Raw genomic sequence first — 21,726 nt, forward strand, 5'->3', positions numbered from 1 at the left:
ATGCTCAGTGCCCCTGACCCAAAGAGGGAAACCAGACACAAAAGAACACCAAGAGAAATGAGGACGTACTTCTACACAGTTCTAATAGAATTGCTGAATCATATGGCAAGCCTATGCTTAACTTTTCAAGAATCTGCCAAATTGTCTTCCAGACCGGCTGTACCATTTTACATTTCTACTAGCAATGCAGGATTCCATTTTTCCACATCCTTGCCAACACTTGTTATCTGTATCTTTTTGATTATTGCCATTTTAGTGGATAAGAAATGACATATTATGGTTTTGGTTTGCATTTTTCTAATAACTAATGAGGTAATGTAACGTTATGTGCTGATGTAATGATGTTATCTGCTTACTGGTCATTTGTGTATCTTCTTTGGAGGAATGTCTGTTCAAATTTTTACTCCCTTTTTCAAGTGGGTCACTTACGTTTTTGGTTATTGACTTGTAAAAGTTCTTTATATATTCTCAACACAAGTCAGATATATGGTTTGTAATATTTTATCACAGTGTGTGGTGTGTCTTTTCAATTTCTTAATGGTATCTTTTGAACAGCAAAAGTTTAAAATTTTGATTGTCTAATTTATCTTTTTTTTTTCTTTTATTGCTTATGCTTTTGGTGCCATATCTAAGAAATCATTGCCTAACCCAAGATAATAAAGATTTACCCCTATATTTTCTTCTAAGGGTTTTATGATTACATTTTTCCATCTCACATCTAGGTCTGATCCATTTAGTATTCATTTTTGTACAGAATGTGAGGCTGTTGTTGCTGTGAGTTATCACCGCGTCAGCTCCAGCTCACGGCAACCTTGTGTATGACAGAATGACACGTGCCAGGTCTTGTGCCACCCTCACCCTCACGATCGTCGGTATGTCTGAGCCCATTATTGCGGCTATTGTGTCAATCCACCTCATTAGGGTTTTCCTAGTTTTCACTGACCCTCTACTTTACCAACCATGATGCCCTTTTCAAGACATTGGTCTTTTCTGATGATGTGTCCAAAGTAAGCAAGTTGAAATCTCACCATCCTTCCTTCTAAGAGGCATTCTGGTTGTATTTCTAAGGAGCCTAAGACTGATTTGTTCATCATTTTGGAAGTCCATTGTGCATTCAGCACAACATTCAAATGCATCTTCCGTCTTTCTCATCGTCGAGCTTTCACGTGCATATGAGGTGACTGAAAAGACCACGGTCAGGGGCACCTTAGTTATCAAAATAACATCTTTGCTTTTTAAACTTTAAAGAAGTATTTTGCAGAAGATTTTGCCAATGCAATATGTCATTTGATTTCTTCCTGCTGTTTCCATGGGCATTGATTGTTGATCCAAATAGAAAGAAATCATTGACAACTTAATTTTTTTTCTCCATTTATTGTAAGGCTGTTTATCAGTCTGTTGTTAGGTGTGGTCAAGTCGGTTCTGACCCTATGTACAATAGGACAAAATACTGCCTGGTCCTGTGCCATCCTCACAATTGTTGCTATGTTTGAGCCTATTATTGCAGTACTGTGTCAATCCATCTCATTGAGGGTCTTCCTCTTTTTCGCTGACCCACTACTTACCAAGCATGATGTCCTTCTCCAGGGACTGATTCCTCCTAATAACATGTCCAAAGTAGATGAGACAAAGTCAGTCTAGTTGTGAGGATTTTCATTTTCTTCACATTCAGGAGTAATCCATACTGAAGGCTGTAACCTTCGACATTCATCAGTAAGTGCTTCAGGTCATCTTGAATTTTGGCAAGCAAGGTTGTGTCATATGCATATCCACGCTTATCAATGAGCCTTCTTCCAATGAAAATGCTACATTTAATTTCATCTTTTTGCTTGTGTGTATCCCAATTTTTCCATTTGTTGAAAAGGCTATTTCTTTCCTACTGTATTTTATTGGCACCTTTGTTTAAAATCAGTTGATTGTAAACGTAAGAACTTATTTCTGGGCCCTCAACTCTATTCCATTAATCAGTTCTATTCCATATATGTCTGTCTTTATACTAATACCACACTGACTTGATTACTGCAGCTTTGCAGCTAGTTTTGAAATCAAGAAGTTTAAGTCCTCCAACTTTGATCTTCTTTTTCAAGATTGTTTGGTTATTTGGGGCCCCTTGTATTTTCATTTGAATTTTAGGATCAGCTTGTCAATTTTTCAAAAAAAGACATCTAGGATTTTGATTAGGATTGTGTTGACTTTGTAGATCAGTTTGGGGATTATTCCCATCCTAGCAATATTATGTCTTTCAACACATGAACATGGAATGTCTTTCCATTCATTTAGGTCTTTCTTTCTGAAATGTTTTTATAGTTTTCCAAACATAAGTCTTGCATTTCCTTTGTCTAATTTATTCCGAAGTATTTTTTTTCCTCTTGACACTATTGTGAGTGAAAGTGTTGTATTAATTCATTTTTGGATCGCTCATTCCAAGTGTCTAGAAATAGTTGCTTTTTGTATATTGACCTCTTATCCTACAATCTTGCTGAGCTCATTAGTTCTAGAAACTTTGCAGCAGAGTTCTCATGGTTTGATACATAGATACAGATCTTGTATATAGAAACTTTATATTTTAAAAGCATATTCTTTATAGTTATAGGACATTAAAATTAGATTTAAATTCATGTACTTATTTTTAATGCAGAGAAGTATATTAGGTTATCAATAAAAGACTTTCAGGAGTGAAGAAATATTACATTGGGATAAAATTTCATGAAATGGAATGGAAATATGAGTTCAAAGAGAAAATGAATGATGTAAAATTTCCTCCTGTTAAGTTTGTTCACATCTTTTAAATTGATGACAGTGGTTATCAGATTGCCTGGTATTTACAGTCCCTTGGCTACATTTAAAAGAGTGATGTAACTGTTTTATTTTAAAATATCAATTTACAATGAAACAGAAATTACGTTCTTTGCAGAGAATTAGGTCTGATGAAAATTTTTGACTAAAAATGTGGGAGATGGTACACAGTCACAGTTTTTCAGGATTATTTTAGTGGGTATAACAGCAAAGTAAAGTGAAACCACTGTGTTAGCCTTTATCTCTCTAGTAAGTTTTACTCTCTAAGATGACTGGCTGCTATCTTTCTGAGATTTGAGGGGCTCAAATTGCTCCCCAATTTTAAATTTAAAAACCTCCTGCATTAGTCAGCTAATACTATACCATCAGTGTGTGACTGTGAGGAGGGCAATAATTCATTTTGAGAAAATCATTTTGATTCTCTTGGAATCCAGGATTCTGAGTTCGTATCATTGGGGTGATGCACCCAGGCCACCCACCCTTAGGTGTCCCTTTGAACCTTGAAGGACCTAGTTCCCTGGAGTCATCTTCAGGTAAAACACTAACTTAGTGAGCAGCTTAGTGGAGACCACTTGGCCTTAGTCATTGGGTTCTTTCGGAAAATTATTTATGTGCAGCCAGCTTTGAGAAGCAGGAACCCCAGGGTCTGACTAGAGGTTGTTTTAGGATGTATGGCATGTCCCTGGTGACTGTGTCTGTAACCTGTCCTGTGCTTTGATGCTATGTCTTGAAAAATTAACATAACAACGACCTATATAACCCACTTTCACTGTCCCCTCTTCAGAGCACCCTCCCTATATGTTCCAGTTATGCTGCGAGAATTGAATCGTAGCTACTTATAATATATTGTTACGCTAATTTTTTTAATTTTTAATTTTTACTGTGCTTTAAGTGAGAGTTTACAAATCAAGTCAGTCTCTCATACAAAAATTTATATACACCTTGCTAAGTACTCCTAGTTGCTCTCCCCCTAATGAGACAGCACACTCCCTCTCTCCACCCTGTATTCCCTGTGTCCATTCAGCCACCTCTGCCTTTTCATCTCCCCTCCAGATGGGAGCTGTCCACATAGCCTTATGTGTCTGCTTGAGCCAAGAACCTCACTTTTCACCAGTATCATTTCCTATCTTATAGTTCAGTCCAATCCCTGTCCGAAGAGTTGGCTTAGGGAACAGTTCCAGTCTCGGGTTAACAGAAGGTCTGGGGACCATGATCTCCGGGTCCTTCTAGTCTCAAACCATTAAGTCTCGTGTTTTTATGAGAATTTGAGGTCTGCATCCCACTGCTCTCCTGCTCCATCAAGGATTCTCTGTTGTTACACTAATTTTTGATGTTTCTCTACATAACTTATATTTTTCACAATCTGGAATTGAGTTGCTGCCATCCTTAGCCAAGTCACTTGGCCAGCCTTAACAAGTCCAAGGCATTGTATAAAGCTTTTTTTTTAAGCCTGCCTTTTTTTATTCAATAGATTGAACCTGTCCTCTATAGTATTTTGATAATTTAAAGGAACTTTTGAAGAAATGTATGTTCACTTTCTTTTTCCCCCTTTGGGCCCTCCCGTAGCCTAAGAGGTATTGGCACAGTTGCTTACTCTTAACCAAAAACCCTTTGCCATCAAGTCGATTCCAACTCATAGCGACCCTATAGGACTGAGTAGAACTGCCCCGGTAGAGTTTGCAAGGAGCGCCTGGTGGATTCCAACTGCTCACTTCACCACTAAGCCGCTAGTGTTCCCCATTTATAAACTCTTAGGAGTCAGTAATTTTACAGTTTTTACGATACTGACAGACTGTTAGCACACACAAGTAAACCCTACCGAAACGTCTAACGTTTCGTGTGTGCATCTTCGCAGACTTTAGTCACAACGTTCAGGACGGCGAGAACGGAAGGTGGGAAGCCTGTGCCCCGGCTCCCTCTGGCGGTCACAGCCCCTCACTAGTGGGTCGGCTCTTCCCCGGCCTCCCGACTACTCGGTTTCGCGGTGGGAAGACAGTACGCAGGCGCGCGGGACGGCGACGTGGCCACGGGACAGCTTGCCGGGTCGGCGCCACGCCGCTTAATCATGCGGTTCTCCCGCGGCCTCTCGCCCGCGTTCCTTCTGTCCCCCGGAGACTTCTACAGCGAGTCGGGGGCTCGAAGTGGGCCGACGCCCCCCTCCCAAGCCCAGCAGAAGGTCCGAGTGGACAGAAACTAGGTTGAGTGGGCGGTTACCAGTTAGTAGAAAGCGCGCCTGAGGGGGCGTCCCCGGAATGTAGACTCGCGGCGGCGCGCCCGGGGTCTGAGGCCATTTGCCGGGGTCGGCGCGGTCACGTGACGTAACTCTGGAGCGCGCCACCCGGAATGCTCCGTGAACCCGCGGCGGGCGGGCGCGGCCACGTGACATAACTGGAGCGCGCCGCCAGGAGTGCTGTGAACCCGCGGCGGGCGGGCGCGGTCACGTGACATAACTGGAGCGCGCCGCCAGGAGTGCTGTGAACCCGCGGCGGGCGGGCGCGGTCACGTGACATAACTGGAGCGCGTCGCCAGGAGTGCTGTGAACCCGCGGCGGGCGGGCGCGGTCACGTGACATAACTGGAGCGCGCCGCCCGGAATGCTGCGAACCCGCGGCCGGCGGGCGCGGTCACGTGACGTAACTGGAGCGCGCCGTCCGGAATGCTGCGAACCCGCGGCGGGTGGACGCGCGCCGCGCTGCGAACCTCGACCTAGCTGTGCTGACCGCAGCGGCGCCGCGTCTGAGAAGCGCGTCCCTGGGCTGCGGCGGCCGGGCTGGGAGCTCTCGGGGCGGCGTTCCGAGCGTGGAGAGCTGGTGCTGAAGCGCTCGAGGTCTGGGGGGCAAAGGTGGGGCCGCGGTGGCCGGCGGCTGGCGGGAAGGGTTCGCCCCTCCGCGGGCGGGTGGGCGGTGGGGATGGAGGGGGCGGGGAGACCGAGGGTCGTCACCCACGTCTGAGAGAGAAAACTTTACTTAAAGGGGGTAATTTTTAAATTTTTTTCGAAAAGTTGTTATTAGTTAACTCCCCGTCGTATTTCTGGAACTTTGGCTGTTGGGATGGAGACCGCCGCCCCCACCCCACTGCCTTCGGATCGCGGTCGTCCTTGAACTCGGCTGCGGGTCCTCGCTGCCCCACCCCCGCTGTTTACTTTGGTCCGGAGAACTGCGGTGGTTATCCGCGGCCCCCATGGCTGACAGCCTTGTTGAGTCAGCACCCTGTCTTTGCGAAAACGTCAGCCACCACCAACAGCAGCTATACTGGAAATGGCAAGCGTGTGGTTTTACTTTCTAACTGATTTGTTAATGTTTATTATGCATTGAGTGACTGCGGAGGTTGCCTCCGACCTAATCCCGTGTCTGGAAGAAGTTTCTCTCGTCCCTTGACTGTGTCGTGGCAAGGCGTTATCGCGTTACTCTAGGCTTGGGCCAGTTCTCCGCTCTCGCTAATTGTACTGAATTGCTCCTCTCGGTTTCTTGAGAATCTTCGAGGTTTGTTTTATTATAATTTAATGAATTTCAGTTCAAGATTGCTGTTGCCTCTGAAATAATAGCCATAAATATTTAAAAATTAAACAATTTTTCTTAGAAAATTTGAAAAGGAAAAAAGGAATGCCCCCAATTATAAATGGAGCTCTTTTCCGATTTGCTGTCCTTTGTAATAAACTAATTTGGTGGTTTTATATGACCCATTTGAAACAGGAAGCCTTTCTCATTTTAGTGTGAACTGTTTCTCACCTGTGGGACTTTCTAAACCTTAAAAAAACCGAAAACCAAACCCAGTGCCAAGTTGATTCCGACTCATAGCGACCCTATAGAACAGAGTAGAACTGCCCCGTAGATTTCCAAGGAGTGCCTGACGGATTCCTACTGCCAACCCTTTGGTTAGCAGCCATGGCACTTAACCACTACACCACCAGGGTTTCCTTTTGAACCTTATATTTATATAAAACCACAAAACCAAACTTAATACCATCGAGTCAACGCAAACTCATAGCAACCCTATAGGACAGTGAACTGCCCCATAGGGTTTCCAAGGCTATAATCATTAGGGAAGCAGACTGCCACATCTTAGGGGGCTGCTGCTAGGTTGGAACCGCACACCTTTCCGTTAGTGGCCCAGTACTTGAACCACTGTGCCACCAAACCTCCTTCAATGTATAGAGTTCATCTAATAAGTCAGAATGGTCTGGAGTGTTGTGGAGGGAGTTTCATAACAGGTATTTGGAGTCGTCCCCCCCCCCCCGCCCCCCGGCAGGCAACTTCTGCTTATAGCTCTAGGGAGGTAAAACCAAAAAAATAAAAACTGTTGATGTCTAGTTGATTCAGACTCTTAGGGACCCCATTGGACAGTGGAACTGCCCCATAGGGTTTCCAAGGAGTGGGCTGATGGATCCGAACTGCTGACCTTTTGGTTAGCAGCCAAGCTCTTAACCACTGCGCCACCAGGGCTTCCCAGGGAGGTAAAACCAAAAAAAAAAAGCAAACCTCTTGCTGTAGACTCGATTCCAACTCATAGGGACCCTATAGGACATAGTAGAACTGCCCCATAGAGTTTTCAAGGAGCCCCTGGTGGATTTGAACTGCTGACCTTTTGGTTAGCAGCCGTAGCACTTAACGACTACATCACCAGGGTTTCTGAGGGAGCTATTGCTGTATGATGAAAGAACACTTGTAATGCTGATCGTTAGTATGATACTGTCAGTGTTTGTGCTGCTTTAAAAGTTGTTGGGATTGAACTCAGTTGCTAAGTGTCTGAGACAAACTTTTGATTCAGAATTTTATCTTCTTGCCTGAGTATCTTTTGAAGTACAGGCAAACTCTCAGGTACATATAATTTGTTTGAAGTAGTTACGTTTTACTTACATGGTAACATTTAAAAAGTTATGACTTATGTGTACCATTGATATCTAGAAATGGTTTTGGTTTGTGATTTAAAGCTATTGCGTATCAGGTTAGCATTTGAGAGACTTTCTGTTCTCAGCTTTTAAAAACTAAAGCACGTGAAAGAAACTGTGATTTGAGTCTAGACATGTTTGCTGCATGTTTGTATCCCTTCAAGCTCAAGATAAGCACTTACTTGTACCAGAGATGAGAGGTATTTTAAAAACGAGAACTGTCCTTCTGTGCTCCCCTATCTCTGTGGAATGTATGTTCTCAGAGACTGCGGAGAATATACCAAGTCCCCCGGTGGCGCAATGGTTAAGCACTCAGCTTCTGGCCGAAAGGTCAGTGATTTGAACCCACCGGCTGCTCTTGGGGAAAAAGACATGGCAATCTGCTTGTGTAAAGAAATCCTGCAAAGAGAGATTGGAAACCTAAGAGGCAGTTCTGCTGACATGTAGAGTCACTATGAGTTGGAATCAACTTAACGGCACGTAACAATAGTCACACACACAAGAAAAATACGATGTTTTAATATAAAATTTGTTTCTGTATTGAGACATAATGGGCTGAAATTGACTTAAGACCTAATTTTCTCCTTCTAGATTTCCAGGCTCTTCTGCCTGCTAAACTTTCTCTTCATTATGGAGATGCCCAGCAAGGAAGCTGTTCAGCAGCAGTAGACCCATGGGAGCCTGCTCTCCCCAACACATACGCCCCACACACCACCATGTTTTCCCTCTCAGTAGCCAACTCGTTTCTTCCTCCCCAAAACCAAACCCATTGTCGTCGAGTCGCTTCTGACTCAGCGCAACCCTGTAGGACAGAGGAACTGCCCTGTAGGGTCTCCAAGGCCATCCGTCTTTACAGAAGTGGACCGCCACATGTTTCTCCCGCAGAGCAGCTGGTGGGTTCGAACTGCCGACGTTTCAGTTATCGTCGAAGCGCTTTAACCACTGCACCACCAGAGCTCCCCATCTCCTCCAGCGAGGCATTATTTAGAAAATCTTTCAGCTCACTGTGTTAGATAAGCTTTGAGCCAGATTTATACCCAAGGTGAGTGCTGTTTACATCAAGAGTCTTTTATCATGCCTGACTTCTACCTTCAAATGCCACTTGTCCTTTCAGGCTTAAGCCAGATACCTTTCTACTCTGAAACACTCCATGTTCCCTTCACCCCTCGCTTGCAGTGCTAGCTTGTAAGCGTTATAGGGGTATTAACTTGGGCAAAAACTTTTTATTTTCTTGACGGATGTTTATTGAGCCATGCGCTGATATGGATTTGACTTCCACTTACCAGCTCTGTCTTTGGGCAGGCTCCTCAGTCTTTGTAAAACATTCTCTAAATCAGAAATAATAACAGCAACCTCCATGAATGTGAGGGATAAATGAAGCTTAGAAGGTTGCTAAGCACATATTGTAATTGGTTGCCGGCAAGTCAATTTCCGACTCCTGGCGACCCCATGTGGTGGTACAGCTGCCCCATGCGGTTTCCTAGGCTGTGATCTTTACTGGAGCAGTTCACCAGGTTTTTTTTCCATGGAGCCACTGGGTGGGTTTGAATCACCAGCCTTTCGGTTAGCAGCCAAGTGCTTAACTACTTTACCACCAGGGCTCCTTGCCAGGCACATAAAACCAAAAACCAGACCCGTAGCTGTCGAATCAATTCTGACTCGTGGTGCTTAGTGTAAATAGTGGTGAATTATGGTGCTTCTAAAGGTCAGCGTGGTTTTTTTTTTTTTTTTTTTTTTCAATGGTCAGCATAATAATCGTAGTGAGTGGTCTTAGAGCAGTGCTTTTAATTTGTTCTTTCATGCACTGCCACGGATTGAGTTGTGTCCCCCAAAAGTATGTGTGTCAGTTTGGCTAGACCATGATTCCCAGGATTGTGAGATTGTCCACTGTTTTGTCATCTGATGTGATTTTCCCATGTGTTGTGAATCTTATCTCTATGATGTTGGTGAGATGGGATGAGTGGTAGTTACATTAATGAGGCAGGAATTAGTCTACAAGATTGGATTGTGTCATGAGCCAATCCGTGAGAGATAAAAGAGAAGCGAGCTGAGAGACGTGGATACTTCATACCACCAAGAAAGAAAAGCCAGAAGAATAGCGCATCTCTTGGACCCAGGGTCGCTCTGCTGAGAAATTCCTTGACCAGGGGAAGATTGATGGCAAGGCCTTCCTCTAGAGCTAACAGAGAGAGAAAGCCTTCCCCTGGAGCTGATGCCCTGAATTTGGACTTGTAGCCTACTAGACTGTGAGAGAATAATAAATTTTTCTGTGTTAAAGCCATCTACTTGTGGTGTTTCTGTTACAGCAGCACTAGATAACTAAGACATGCACCCTCAACAGAATTTGGAAAACTGTTCCCCTTGTGTACTTTTAAGGAACCCAGGTGTCACAGTGGTTAAGCACTGGGCTGCTAACCAAAAGGTAGGTGGCTCAAACCCACCAGCTGCTCCTCAGTCCTTGGGGGAAAGATGTGGCAGCCTGCTTCCATAAAGACTCACAACCTTGGAAATGCTATGGGGCAGTTCTGCTCTGTCCCATAGGGTTTCTGTGAGTCAGAGTCAATTTGAGGGCAATGGATTTTTTTGTGTACTTTTAGGTATACTTGTAACATTTTACATCATCACTGTTAAATAGTAACAAAGGATGTAGTTTCTCACATGGTATAGACATTAACATTTTAGTATATAAAATTTGCGTCATTCTTTTTATCCATACGGTTAGTGTGGAGTCCCTAGGTGATGCAAACAGTTCAGTGCTCAACTACTATTCAGAAAGTTAACTGTTCAAACCCACTTAGAGACGCCTCAGAATACAGGCCTGGTGATCTGCTTCCGAAGGTCACACGTGGTGTCGCCATCAGTTGGAATCAACTTGAGAGCAACTAACAACATACAGTTAGTAAGACCAGAAGTGGGTGAGAAGTATGCCTTTATGTAAAATTTTATATCCATCATCATCAAGTTGAAAAATATGCTATATTTACAACTTTTCCTCGCAGTTTACTTCCGTTATTCCCTCCACCCCCCACAGAATGTTATCTTAGTGTATTTTTACACATGAAAGCTTTTTATTAATATCTGTCTTGTCTCCAACAAAAATATGTAAATTGAAACTCCAGTTTAAAAAATTTCCTAGGAATTAATATTTTTTCCTTTGGATTGGCTTATCATTATAAGTAGTAATATTCAGTTGATCAGAACAGCATAAATACATGATGGATTTTGATAGTTATTAAATATGAACTTTATTGGGAATTTATGTCTTAATGAGATAGTGATAACTGTATCTAAATTAAAGGAAGGTTTTTGACACCTTTGTCCTCTTATTTTGGCTGTAGGGAGCCTTTTCCACCCAGGGCAGTGCACTTTAGTAAGAATAGGAGTGGGTGAGAGGTATACCCTTATTTCGTAAAGTGAGAGGATTGTGCAAGGGGCCTGGAAGAGAAACAGCCCAAGAGGACTACAGCTACGTTCCCAGGCTGGGTAGCTTCAGTGAGGAGTGCTGAGGAAGAAGGAGCCCTGGTACTGCAGTGGTTAAGCTCTCCACTGCCAACTGAAAGGTCTGCAGCTGCTGTGCGGGAGGGAAACCTGGCAGTCTGTCCATAAAGATTACAGCCTAGAAAACCCTTTGGGGCAGTTTGACCCTGTCGTATAGGATTGCTATGAGTCAAAATCAGCTCGACGGCACCTAACGACAACGACTGACGGATGTAGAGGTTCGGGAAGCCGTTCCTCAGAATTATGCATCTTGGTGGTACATGTCCGCTAGAGAAGTCTTAAAATGCCCGCCGGGGTAGACATTCCCCAGTTCAAAGATCTTTAGAGCAGAGGTTCTCTCCAGGGTGATTTTGCCTCACAGGGGATGTTTGGCAATGTCTGGAGATAGCTTCAGGGCGCCAGGAGTAGGAGTGGACTCAGCAACTGGTTTGGTTGGTTAGTTTTGAGACATTTGGTTGTCATAATTGTCGTATGTTTGCGACTGACACCTAGTGGATAGAGACCAGGGTTGCTGCTAACCATCCTGTCATGAACAGGGCAGCCCCACAACAGAGAATTGTTCAACCCAGGGTATCCATTGTGCCAAGGTTGAGAAACTCTGATTTAGATGGTATACTTTGGAGTCAGACTACACAACTCTGATCTTGGGCAGGAGTCAGCAAACATTTTATGAAGGGCCAAATATTTTAGGCTTTGCTGGCATAGTCTGTTTTTGCAATTTTTTTTAAATGTCAAACTCATTCTTACCTCCAAAGGTGTTTCACAAATAGGTGATCTGGTTAATTAAGTCCCCAAGCCTCAATTTCCTTTTTCTGCAAAGTAGTAGTAATGTGTCAAGAAGGGATTGCAAGGACTAAATGACATAGTAGATAAATTACAGAATGACTCACAAAATAATACCACCCATAAGTACTGTGCTCCTTTAAAAGTCACCTATATGAGACCAAGTAGTCAACAATTACTTTAAAACAAAGATGAGGTGTAAGGGGCACAGGGAAACTATATTAATGGCAACAGAACAACCAAAGTGGAAAAAAATGAGAATGTTCATGCAGTATGACGAATGTAACCATTGTCACTGAACAATTCGTATAGAGATTGTTGAATGGGAACCTAAACTGCCGTGTAAACCTTTACCAAAAACACCATAAATATCATTTAAAAAATAAAATACATGACATAGCATAGTGTCCATTATACATTCGACACTCTAAGCCGTGCCTGGTGACAGCAGTGTTCCATAGTACGGAGCAATAAAGATGGTACCAGGTCACAGACCCTATTCACATCAATTAGGCAAACTGGATGGTGCTGGCTGAGTTCCCAGACCAGCTCACAAAAGCCTATTCTCCCTCTGCTATAGCTGAAATGGCATGAACAGTGGTCTTGATCTCTGGACTCTGACCCCTCCATGGTCCCTGAGGAAGGTGGGGTGCAGCTGCCCACCTGGTTTCTGAGAGAAAAGGATTAGGATCTGTGGACAGGAGAGGCATTCTCATGCCACAACAGGGGAAAGGATTGTCAGTATTATGAAGGACTTGGGTTCCTGCAAGTAAGGTGGGTCTGTGTACGGTCACTTGTATGTAATCTTCCTAAAATAGGGATTAAACATGTTTTTTAAATTACTTTTAGTCATTTTTTAAAAAATGTTATTGTGCTTTAAGTGAAACTTTACAAATCAAGTCAGTCTCTTGTATAAAAATTTATATACACCTTGCTATGTACTCCTAGTTGCTCTCCCCCTAATGAGACAGCACACTCCTCCTTTCCACTCTATTTTCGTGTCCATTCAGCTAGCTTCTGACCCCCTCTGCTCTCTCATCTCCCGTCCAGACAGGAGTTGTCCACATAGTCTCATGTGTCTACTTGATCCAAGAAGCTCACTCCTCACCAGTATCATTTTCTATCACATAGTCCAGTCCAATGCCTGTCTGAAGAGTTGGCTTTGGGAATGGTTCCTGTCTTGAGCTAACAGAAGGTCTGGGCACCCTGACCTCCGGGGTCCTTCTGGTCTCAGTCAGATTATTAAGTCTGGTCTTTTTACAAGAATTTGAGTCCTGTATCCCACTGCTTTCCTGCTCCTTCAGGGGCTCTCTGTTGTGTTCCCTGTCAGGACGGTCATCGGTTATAGCCAGGCACCGTCTAGTTCTTCTGGTCTCAGGCTGATATAGTCTCTGGTTTATGTGGCCCTTTCTGTCTCTTGGGCTCGTAATTACCTTGTGTCTTTGGTGTTCTTCATTCTCCTTTGCTCCAGATGGGTCAAGACCAACTGATACATCTTACATGGCCGCTTGCTAGCATTTAAGACCCCAGATGGTACTCTCCAAAGTGGGATGCAGAATGTTTTCTTAATAGATTTTATTATGCCAATTCACTTAGGTGTCCCCTTAAACCATGGTCCCCAAACCTCTGCTCCTGCTATGCTGGCCTTCAAAGCATTCAGTTTATTCAGGAAACTTCTTTGCTTTTGGTGTAGTCCAGTTGTGATGACTTTGACTGTATTGTGTGTTGTCTCTCCCTTCACCTAAAGTAGTGCTTATTTACTATCTAATTAGTGAATACCCCTCTCCCTCCCTCCCCACTCTAGTAACCATCAAAGAATATTTTCTTCTCTATTTAAACTATTTCTGGAGTTCTTATGATAGTGTGGTCTCATACAATATTTGTCCTTTTGCAACCGACTAATTTCACTCAGCATAATGCCTTCCAGATTCCTACATGTTATGAAATGTTTCACGGATTCATCGATGTTCCACATGTAGTATTCCATTGTGTGAATACACGATTATTTATTTATTCATTCATCCGTTGATGGGCACCTTGGTTGCTTCCATCTTTTTGCCATTATAAACAGTGCTGCAATGAACATGGGTGTGCATATATCTGTTCATGAAAAGGCTCTTATTTCTCTAGGATATATTCCAAGAAGTGGGATTGCTGGATTGTATGGTAGTTCTATTTCTAGCTTTTTAAGGAAGTGCCAAATCGATTTCCAAAGTGGTTGTACCATTTTACATTCCCACCAGCAATGTATAAGTGTTCCGGTCTTTCCACAACCTCTCCAACATTTATTATTTTGTGTTTTCGGGATTAATGCCAGCCTTGTTGGAGTGAGATGGAATCTCATTGTAGTTTTGATTTGCATTTCTCTAATGGCTAATGATTGTGAGCGTTTCCTCATATACCTATTAGCTACCTGAATGTCTTCTTTAGTGAAGTACATGTTCATATCCTTTGCCCATTTTTTAATTGGGTTATTTGTCTTTTTGTAGTTGAGTTTTTGCCGTATCATGTAGATTTTGTAGGTCAGATGCTGATCGGAAATGTCACAGCTAAAAATTTTTCCCAGTCTGTAGGTAATCTTTACTCTTTTGATGAAGTCTTCAGATGAGCATAGGTGTTAGATTTTTAGGAGCTTCCAGTTATCTAGTTTTTCTCCTGGTGTTTGTGCACTGTTAGTAATGTTTTCTCTACTGCTTATGCCATGTATTAGGGCTCCTAGTGTTGTCCCTGACTTTAAACCAATCAGTATCCCCTTGTTCTGTCCAAACAACTGCCTCTTGATCTATGTAAAGGTTCCTCATGAGCACAATTAAGTTTTCTGGAATTCCCATTCTTCACAACATTATCCATAATTTCTTAGAATCCACACAGTCAAATGCGTTTGCATAGTCAATAAAACACAGGTGAACATCCTTCTGGTATTCTCTGCTTTCAGCCAGGATCCATCTGACATCAGCAATGATATCCCTGGTTCCACATCCTCTTCTGAAACTGGCCTGAATTTCTGGCAGTTCCCTGTCGATATACTGCTGCAGCCGTTTTTGAATGATCTTCAGCAAAATTTTGCTTGCCTGTGATATTAATGTTATTGTCCTATAATTTCCGCATTCAGTTGGATCACCTTTCTTGGGAATAGGCATAAATGTGGATCTCTTCCAGTCAGTTGGCCAGGAAGCTGTCTTCCATATTTCTTGGCGTAGACAAGGGAGCACCTCCATCACTGTATCCGTTTGTTGAAACATCTCAATTGATATTCTGTCAATTCCTGGAGCCTTGTTTTTCGCCAATGCCTTCAGAGCAGCTTGGACTTCTTCCTTCAGTACCATCGGTTCCTGATCATATCCTACTTCTTGAAATGGTATTCTTTAACCGTATGTATTCAATCTTTATGCTGAGCAAATAATTGGAGAAGCTGGACTATATGAAGAAGAAGGGCATCAGGATTGGAGGAAGACTCATTAACAACCTGCATTATGCAGTTGGCACAACCTTGCTTGCTGAAAGTGAAGAGGTTTTGAAGCACTTACTAATGAAGATCAAAGATCACAGCCTTCAGTAGGGATTGCGCTTCAACATAAAACAAAAATCCTCATAACTGGACCAATGAGCAGCATCATGATAAACGGAGAAAAGATTAAGTTGTCAAGGATTTCATTTTACTTGGATCCACAATCAACAGCCATGGAAGCAGCAGTCAAGAAATCAAAAGATGCATTGCATTGGGTAAATCTGCTGCAAAGGACCTCTTTGAAGCAATGAAGAGCAAAGATGTCACCTTGAAGACTACAGTGTGCCTGACCCAAGCCCTGGTATTTTCAATCACATCATATGCATGTGAAAGCTGGACAGTGAATAAGGAAGACTGAAGAAGAATTGATGCCTTTGAATTGTGTTTGTGAAGAATATTGAATATACCATGGACTGCCAGAAGAACGAATAAATCTGTCTTGGAAGAAGTAACAACCAGAATGCTCCTTAGAAGCTAGGATGGCGAGACTGCGTCTTACATACTTTGGACATGTTGTCAGGAGGAATCAGTCCATAGAGAAGGACATCACGCTTGGCAAAGTACAGGGTCAGTGGAAAAGAGGAAGACCTTCAACAAGGTGGATTGACACAGTGGCTGCAACAATGAGCTCAAGCATAGCAACGATTGTGAGGGTGGTACAGGACCGGGCAGTGTTTTGTTCTGTTGTGCATAGGGTTGCAGTGAGTCGGAGCCGACTCAACGGCACCTAACAACGACAAGTGTTGGTCCCATTTTTTCTCCGTGATCTTTATCATTTCAGATTTTACATTTAGGTCTTTTATCCATTTTGAGTTAGTTTTTGTGCATGGTGTGAGGTATGGGTCTTGTTTCATTTTTTTGCAGATGGATATCCAGTTATGCCAACACCATTTGTTAAACAAACTGTCTTTTCCCCATTTAACAGACTTTGGGCTTTTGTCAAATATCAACTGTTCATATGTGGATGGATTTATGTCTGGATTCTCAATTCTGTTCCATTGATCTATGTATCTGCCGTTGTAACAGGACCAGGCTGTTTTGACTACCGTGGTGATATAATAGATTCCAAAATCAGGTAGAGTGAGGCCTCCCACTTTGTTCTTTTTCAGTAGCGTTTTACTTATCCAGGACCTCTTTCCCTTCCACGTGAAGTTAGTGATTTGTTTCCCCATCTCATTAAAAAATGTCATTGGAATTTTTATCGGAATTGCATTGTATCTGTAGATCATTTTTGGTAGAATTTTTTCAAAGAACCAGCTTTTGGCCTTGTTAACCCTTTCAACTGTTTCTCTTTTCTATTTCATTTAATTCTGCTCTGATTTTTATTACGTGTGTTCTTCTGGTGCCTGAGGATTTCTTTTGTTGCTCTCTTTCTATTTGTTCAAGTTGTAGGGATAATTCTTTGGTTTGGGCCTTTTTTCTTTTTCTATGTGTGCATTCATTGATGTAAACTGACCTCTGAGCACAGCTTTTGCTATGTTCTTTATAAACCAGTCTTTTTTGAGCAGGGTATTGTTCAGTTTCCAAGTGTTTTTTTTTTTTTTCTTTTTTCACCTGCTTTTTCTTTTATTGATTTCCACTTTTATGGCCTTATGGTCAGAGAACATGCCTTGTAATATTTCGAGGTTTTGGATTCTGCTAAGGCTTGCTTTATGGCCTAATATGTGGTCTATTCTAGAGAATGTCCCATGTGCACTAGAAAAGAAAGTATACTTGACTGCCGTTGGGTGGAGTGTTCTGTATGTGTCTATGAGGTCAAGTTGGTTGATTGTGGCATTTAGATCTTCGGTGCCTTTATTGAGCTTCTTTTCTGAATGTCCTGTCCTTTACCGAAAGTGATGTGTTGAAGTTTACTATTGTAGAGCTGTCTATCTCACTTTTCAGTGCTGTTAGAGTTTGTTTTATGTATCTTGCAGCCCTGTCATTGGGTGCATAAATATTTAATATGGTTATATCCTCCTGGTATATTGTCCACCTAATCATTATATAGTGTCCTTCCTTATCCTTTGTGGTGGATTTAACTTGAAAGTCTGTTTGTCAGAAATTAATATTGCCACTCCTCTTTTTTGATTGTTGTTTGCTTAATATATTTTTTTCCATCCTTTGAGTTTTAGTTTGTGTGTCTAAGGCGTGTCTTTAAGGCTTGTCTCTTATAGGCAGCATATAGACAGATCATGTTTTTTATCCATTCTGCCACTCTTCGTCTCTTTATTGGTGTATTTAGTCCATTTACATTCAGCTTAATTATGGATAGGTATGAATTTAGTGCTGCCATTCTGATGTCTTTTTTCGTGTGTTGTTGACAGTTTGCTTTTCCCACTTAAGTTTTTGTGCTGAGTAGTTTATATATTGTAGTTTCCTCTTCTCGTTGTTGATTTTGTTTCTGCTTTCAATTTTTTTCTTGTATTTTATTTTGATAAGGCAGGATAGCCTCCTTTGTGATTACCTTAATATTTACCCCTATTTTTTTTAAGTTGAAACCTTTTATTTATATCTCCTTGCCTTCCTCACCATATGAAAGGACTATGACTACATTTCTTAGTTTCTCTTTATTGTTTTAATGTTGTTTTCTTTTACATAATAACATTGCTGTTTCCCTGTTTTGAGCATTTTTTTCTTCATTTATTTTTGTGATTTCCCTATCTGGGTTGAAATCTGGTTGGTCTGTCCTATGTTCTAGTCTTGGATTGATATCTGATATTATTGATATTATTGATTTGATGTTATTGATCTCTTTAGTTATTTCTTGTATTTTTTGTTTGGTTTTTACGAATTCCCTAAACTTCTGTTGATCTGGAAATGTCCTAATTTCATTTTCAATGCTTTATATAAGTCATCCTATTGCCTCCCTGCCTGCATGGTTTCTGCTGAGTAGTCCAAGCTTATTGACTCTCCTTCGTAGGTGACTTTTCATTTATCCCTAGCCCCTCTTAAAATTCTGTCTTTATCTTTGGTTTTGGCAAGCTTGATTGTAATATGTTTTAGTGACTTTCTTTTGAGATCTACCTGATGTGGACTTTGATGAGCATCTTGGATAGCTATCTTCTCATCTTTCACGATATCAGGGAAGTTTTCTGCCAACAAATCTTCAACAATTCTCTCTGTATTTTCTGTAATCCCTCCCTGTTCTGGTACTCCAATCACTTGTGGATTATTTCTCTTGATAGAGTCCCACATGATTCTTAAGGTTTCTTCATTTTTTAAAATTCTTTTATCTGATTTTTCTTTGTATATATTGGTGCCAAGTGTTTTATCTTCAGTCTCACTAATTCTGGCTTACACTTCCACAATTCTGCTCCTCTGACTTTCTGTTGAGTTCTCCAGTTCTGTAATTCTATTGTTAATCTTCTGAATTTCTGATTGCTGTCTGTCTATGGATTCTTGCAGCTTCTTAAATTTTTCATTATGTTCTTGAATAACCTGTTTAATTTCTTCAACTGCTTTATCTGTGTGTTCCTTGGCCTGTTCTGTGTTTTGCCTGATATCCTTCCTGACCTCATTCCTGATGTCTTGAAGGGTTCTGTATATTATCTTTTGAATTCTGCATCTGATAATTTCAGGAAGGCACCTTCATCCAGAAGATCCCTCGATTCTCTGTTTTGAGAGCTTGTTGAAGCAATCATGGTCTGCTTCTGTATGTGGTTTGATATTGACTGTTGTCTCTGAGCAATCTGTAAGTTATTGTTTTAGTTTATGTTATGTTTGCTTACTGCATCCTAGCTTCTTACTTTGTTTTGTTTTGATATGCCCAAATAGGTTGAGTGAGCTAGCTTGATTATTTTCACCTTTGAAGCTCTAACATCCTGTCACCAGATGGCTAGAGTTGTTATCAGGTATAAGAGCCTAAGAGTCCATTCACTTTTCTTGTATGGATTCAGCTCAGGTATCCAGGTAGTTGTTCATCAAGTGTGTGGAACAAGCTCTGTCCTACAGCCTTAGAGGGGCAGGGGTGATAGGTGTAGGTACTCATATCTGGTTTCAGCAGGGAGTCACGCTCTGAACAAGGCAGGGTGCTGACAACCATCACCCAGTGTCTGTGAGGAAAGCGCATCCCTGTTCCTAGAGCCACAGGTGGGTGGGTTCTGCAGATGGACCACGGGCACCCAGTGTTTTTTGTTGTAAGGACTGGGAGGTACCAGTTATCCTTGGACCCCTGTTGTGGGTGGTTGGGTGACCTGAATAGAGCCACCAGTCCTTAGGCCCCTAATGTGGGTAGGTGAGGATGCTGTTAATAGGCAAAGCGGTGTCAAACATCAAACCTACATCTTTCCACCACACAGCAGAAACAGTTGCAGTCTGCCAGCAAGGGCCTATTCTCCTGAAATAGGCCCACATAGGTCCATGCAAGGGGGAGAGGTATTCAAAGTCCAAGACGGTTTATGCCTGGACAGGAGCCACTTCTGTTCAGAGCTCCCCAGATTAGTGGAGCTGGCAGATTATCTTTTACCCCAATTGTGAATTTACTCCTTCTCCAAGGGCAGGTGAATGGCTCAAGACAGTCAGCGGGACCTATCTCAGGCCCAGGGAAATCAACAGCCACAAAATCTAGCTTGGGGGCGGGGGGCGTGGTGAAATATACACAAGTACTTGGCTTTTGCTGAGAATGCTGTTCTTCTGGAGGTGTGAGTAGGTTGTGCGGCTGGCTGTTTCTCCCTGAGGAATCTGGCCAAATGCTACCACCAGCCTGCCACAGTCACATCCAGGAATGGTATCTGAGGATTCCTGGCAGTTCAGGTCCGGCAACTCCTCTCCACTTCTGAACCGTTTCTTACTCCCCCTGCTGCTCAGTCCTTTTTCTAACTTTGCCTTTGATGTTCAGGGCTCCTAGCCTGTCATAACTATAATCATTTCACTTGTTCTTTCGGTTCTTTGTTTTAAAAGGGATCACTGGAAGCGTCTGACTACTCTGCCATCTTGGCCCTGCACCTCTAAATATGTTTTTGTTAAATAGGTTCTCTAAAGTAGCTGCACGGTAAACCTGACTGTTACTGTGTGCTGTGGAGTCAGTTTTCAACTTAAGCAACCCCATATGTCGGTAGAACTGTCCCATAGGGTTTCCTAGGCTATAACCTTTCAAGGAGCGGATCGCAGAGTCTTTCTCCCTCAGAGCTGCTGGGTGGGTTCAAACCACCAACCTTTAGTTAAGCAGTCAAGCGCTTAACTGTTGCACGACCAGGGCTCCTTAAGACTGACTTCTACCTTGCTTATTTTACAGCTTAAAAGGTATGGCTGTCTTACTACTTAACCAGAAGCTAGATGAGTTCCTGTGATGCCTTCATGGTGTGGATTGCTGTAAAACAGGAAAACTCCTCTGTCATGAGTTTTACTCATGGAGGTTAAAAAAGAGGCCATAGAAAGAATGTCTAAAGCTGCAACGTCTAGTAACAGCACCCACTGGGCACCTGTAGTCACTGTACGCCTGGGGTGGGTTAGTTGGCACTGAATGTGGTTCAGGTATGAAATACACACTGGGTTTCGAAGACTTACTACAAAAAAGAAGAATATAAAGTTATGTAATAATTTATGAATATATAAATTAATAATTATACATGCAGAAACAGTGGGATGTATTGGATAAATAAAATATATTTGAATTTTATGTTTCTTTTTACCTTTTAAATGTGGCTCTTAGAAAATTTAAAATTATATATGTGGCTCATATTATCATTCTGTCAGGCAGTGCTGTTCTTAAAGCTTTAGTTTACTTTTTTAAAGTTAGTAGTACATTTCTTTAATCATGCACATAGTTTAAAGAATTATTTCTGTAAAACCTGTAGTGAAAATCACAGGCCCCACCACCCCAACATCACCATTTCCTCCCAAAGGCAGCTTGTACCAACCTTCTCAGCCTATTCTTTTGGTATTTCTCTCTATATCTCTAAATAGTATGCTTTGCTACTTTTTAATTTTTTTGGTTTTAGGGCATTTTCCATTAACGTTCTCCGTAGGAAAAATGAAGTTTTAGCTTTCTTTCTGTACCACACGCACACAAACTTTCTTTCCATCCATCTTCCCATCTTAATATGGTTGTATGATAATTTTGCTTATCATTCGAGTCATCGTGACCCTAATCACACTGGGACGTGGAGAGCACTGGGATTACGTTCTCTCTAGCTCAGCATATTGTTTTCCCTGGCGTTAACTATTGTCCTCGTTTTTATTTCCTTACTTTCCCATGTATTTATCAGTAAGCAAACCCTTAATCCTCCCACAGTTGAGTACATCTTTTCTCGAAACTTAGAAATGCATTGTGT

At 42.1% G+C, this 21,726-nt stretch overlaps 1 protein-coding gene across 4 annotated transcripts in view; it reads left to right on the plus strand.

Annotated features, from left to right (window-relative positions):
• The first annotated feature begins 5,493 nt into the window (after positions 1-5,493).
• SPART (spartin) overlaps positions 5,494-21,726 on the plus strand; it is a 69,562-nt gene continuing 53,329 nt past the window's right edge. Inside the window, exon 1 of one of the 4 annotated variants that reach the window (XM_003409629.4) lies at positions 5,494-5,622. The gene's annotated coding sequence lies outside the window, so the exon portion shown is untranslated. Of the gene's footprint in view, positions 5,638-21,726 lie in introns of all 4 variants that reach the window. The other 3 variants (XM_023547221.2, XM_064269914.1, XM_010589355.3) reach the window with 3 other exon arrangements.

Source organism: Loxodonta africana, chromosome 17 (assembly GCF_030014295.1).
Source record: "Loxodonta africana isolate mLoxAfr1 chromosome 17, mLoxAfr1.hap2, whole genome shotgun sequence".
Lineage (NCBI taxonomy): Eukaryota > Metazoa > Chordata > Mammalia > Proboscidea > Elephantidae > Loxodonta > Loxodonta africana.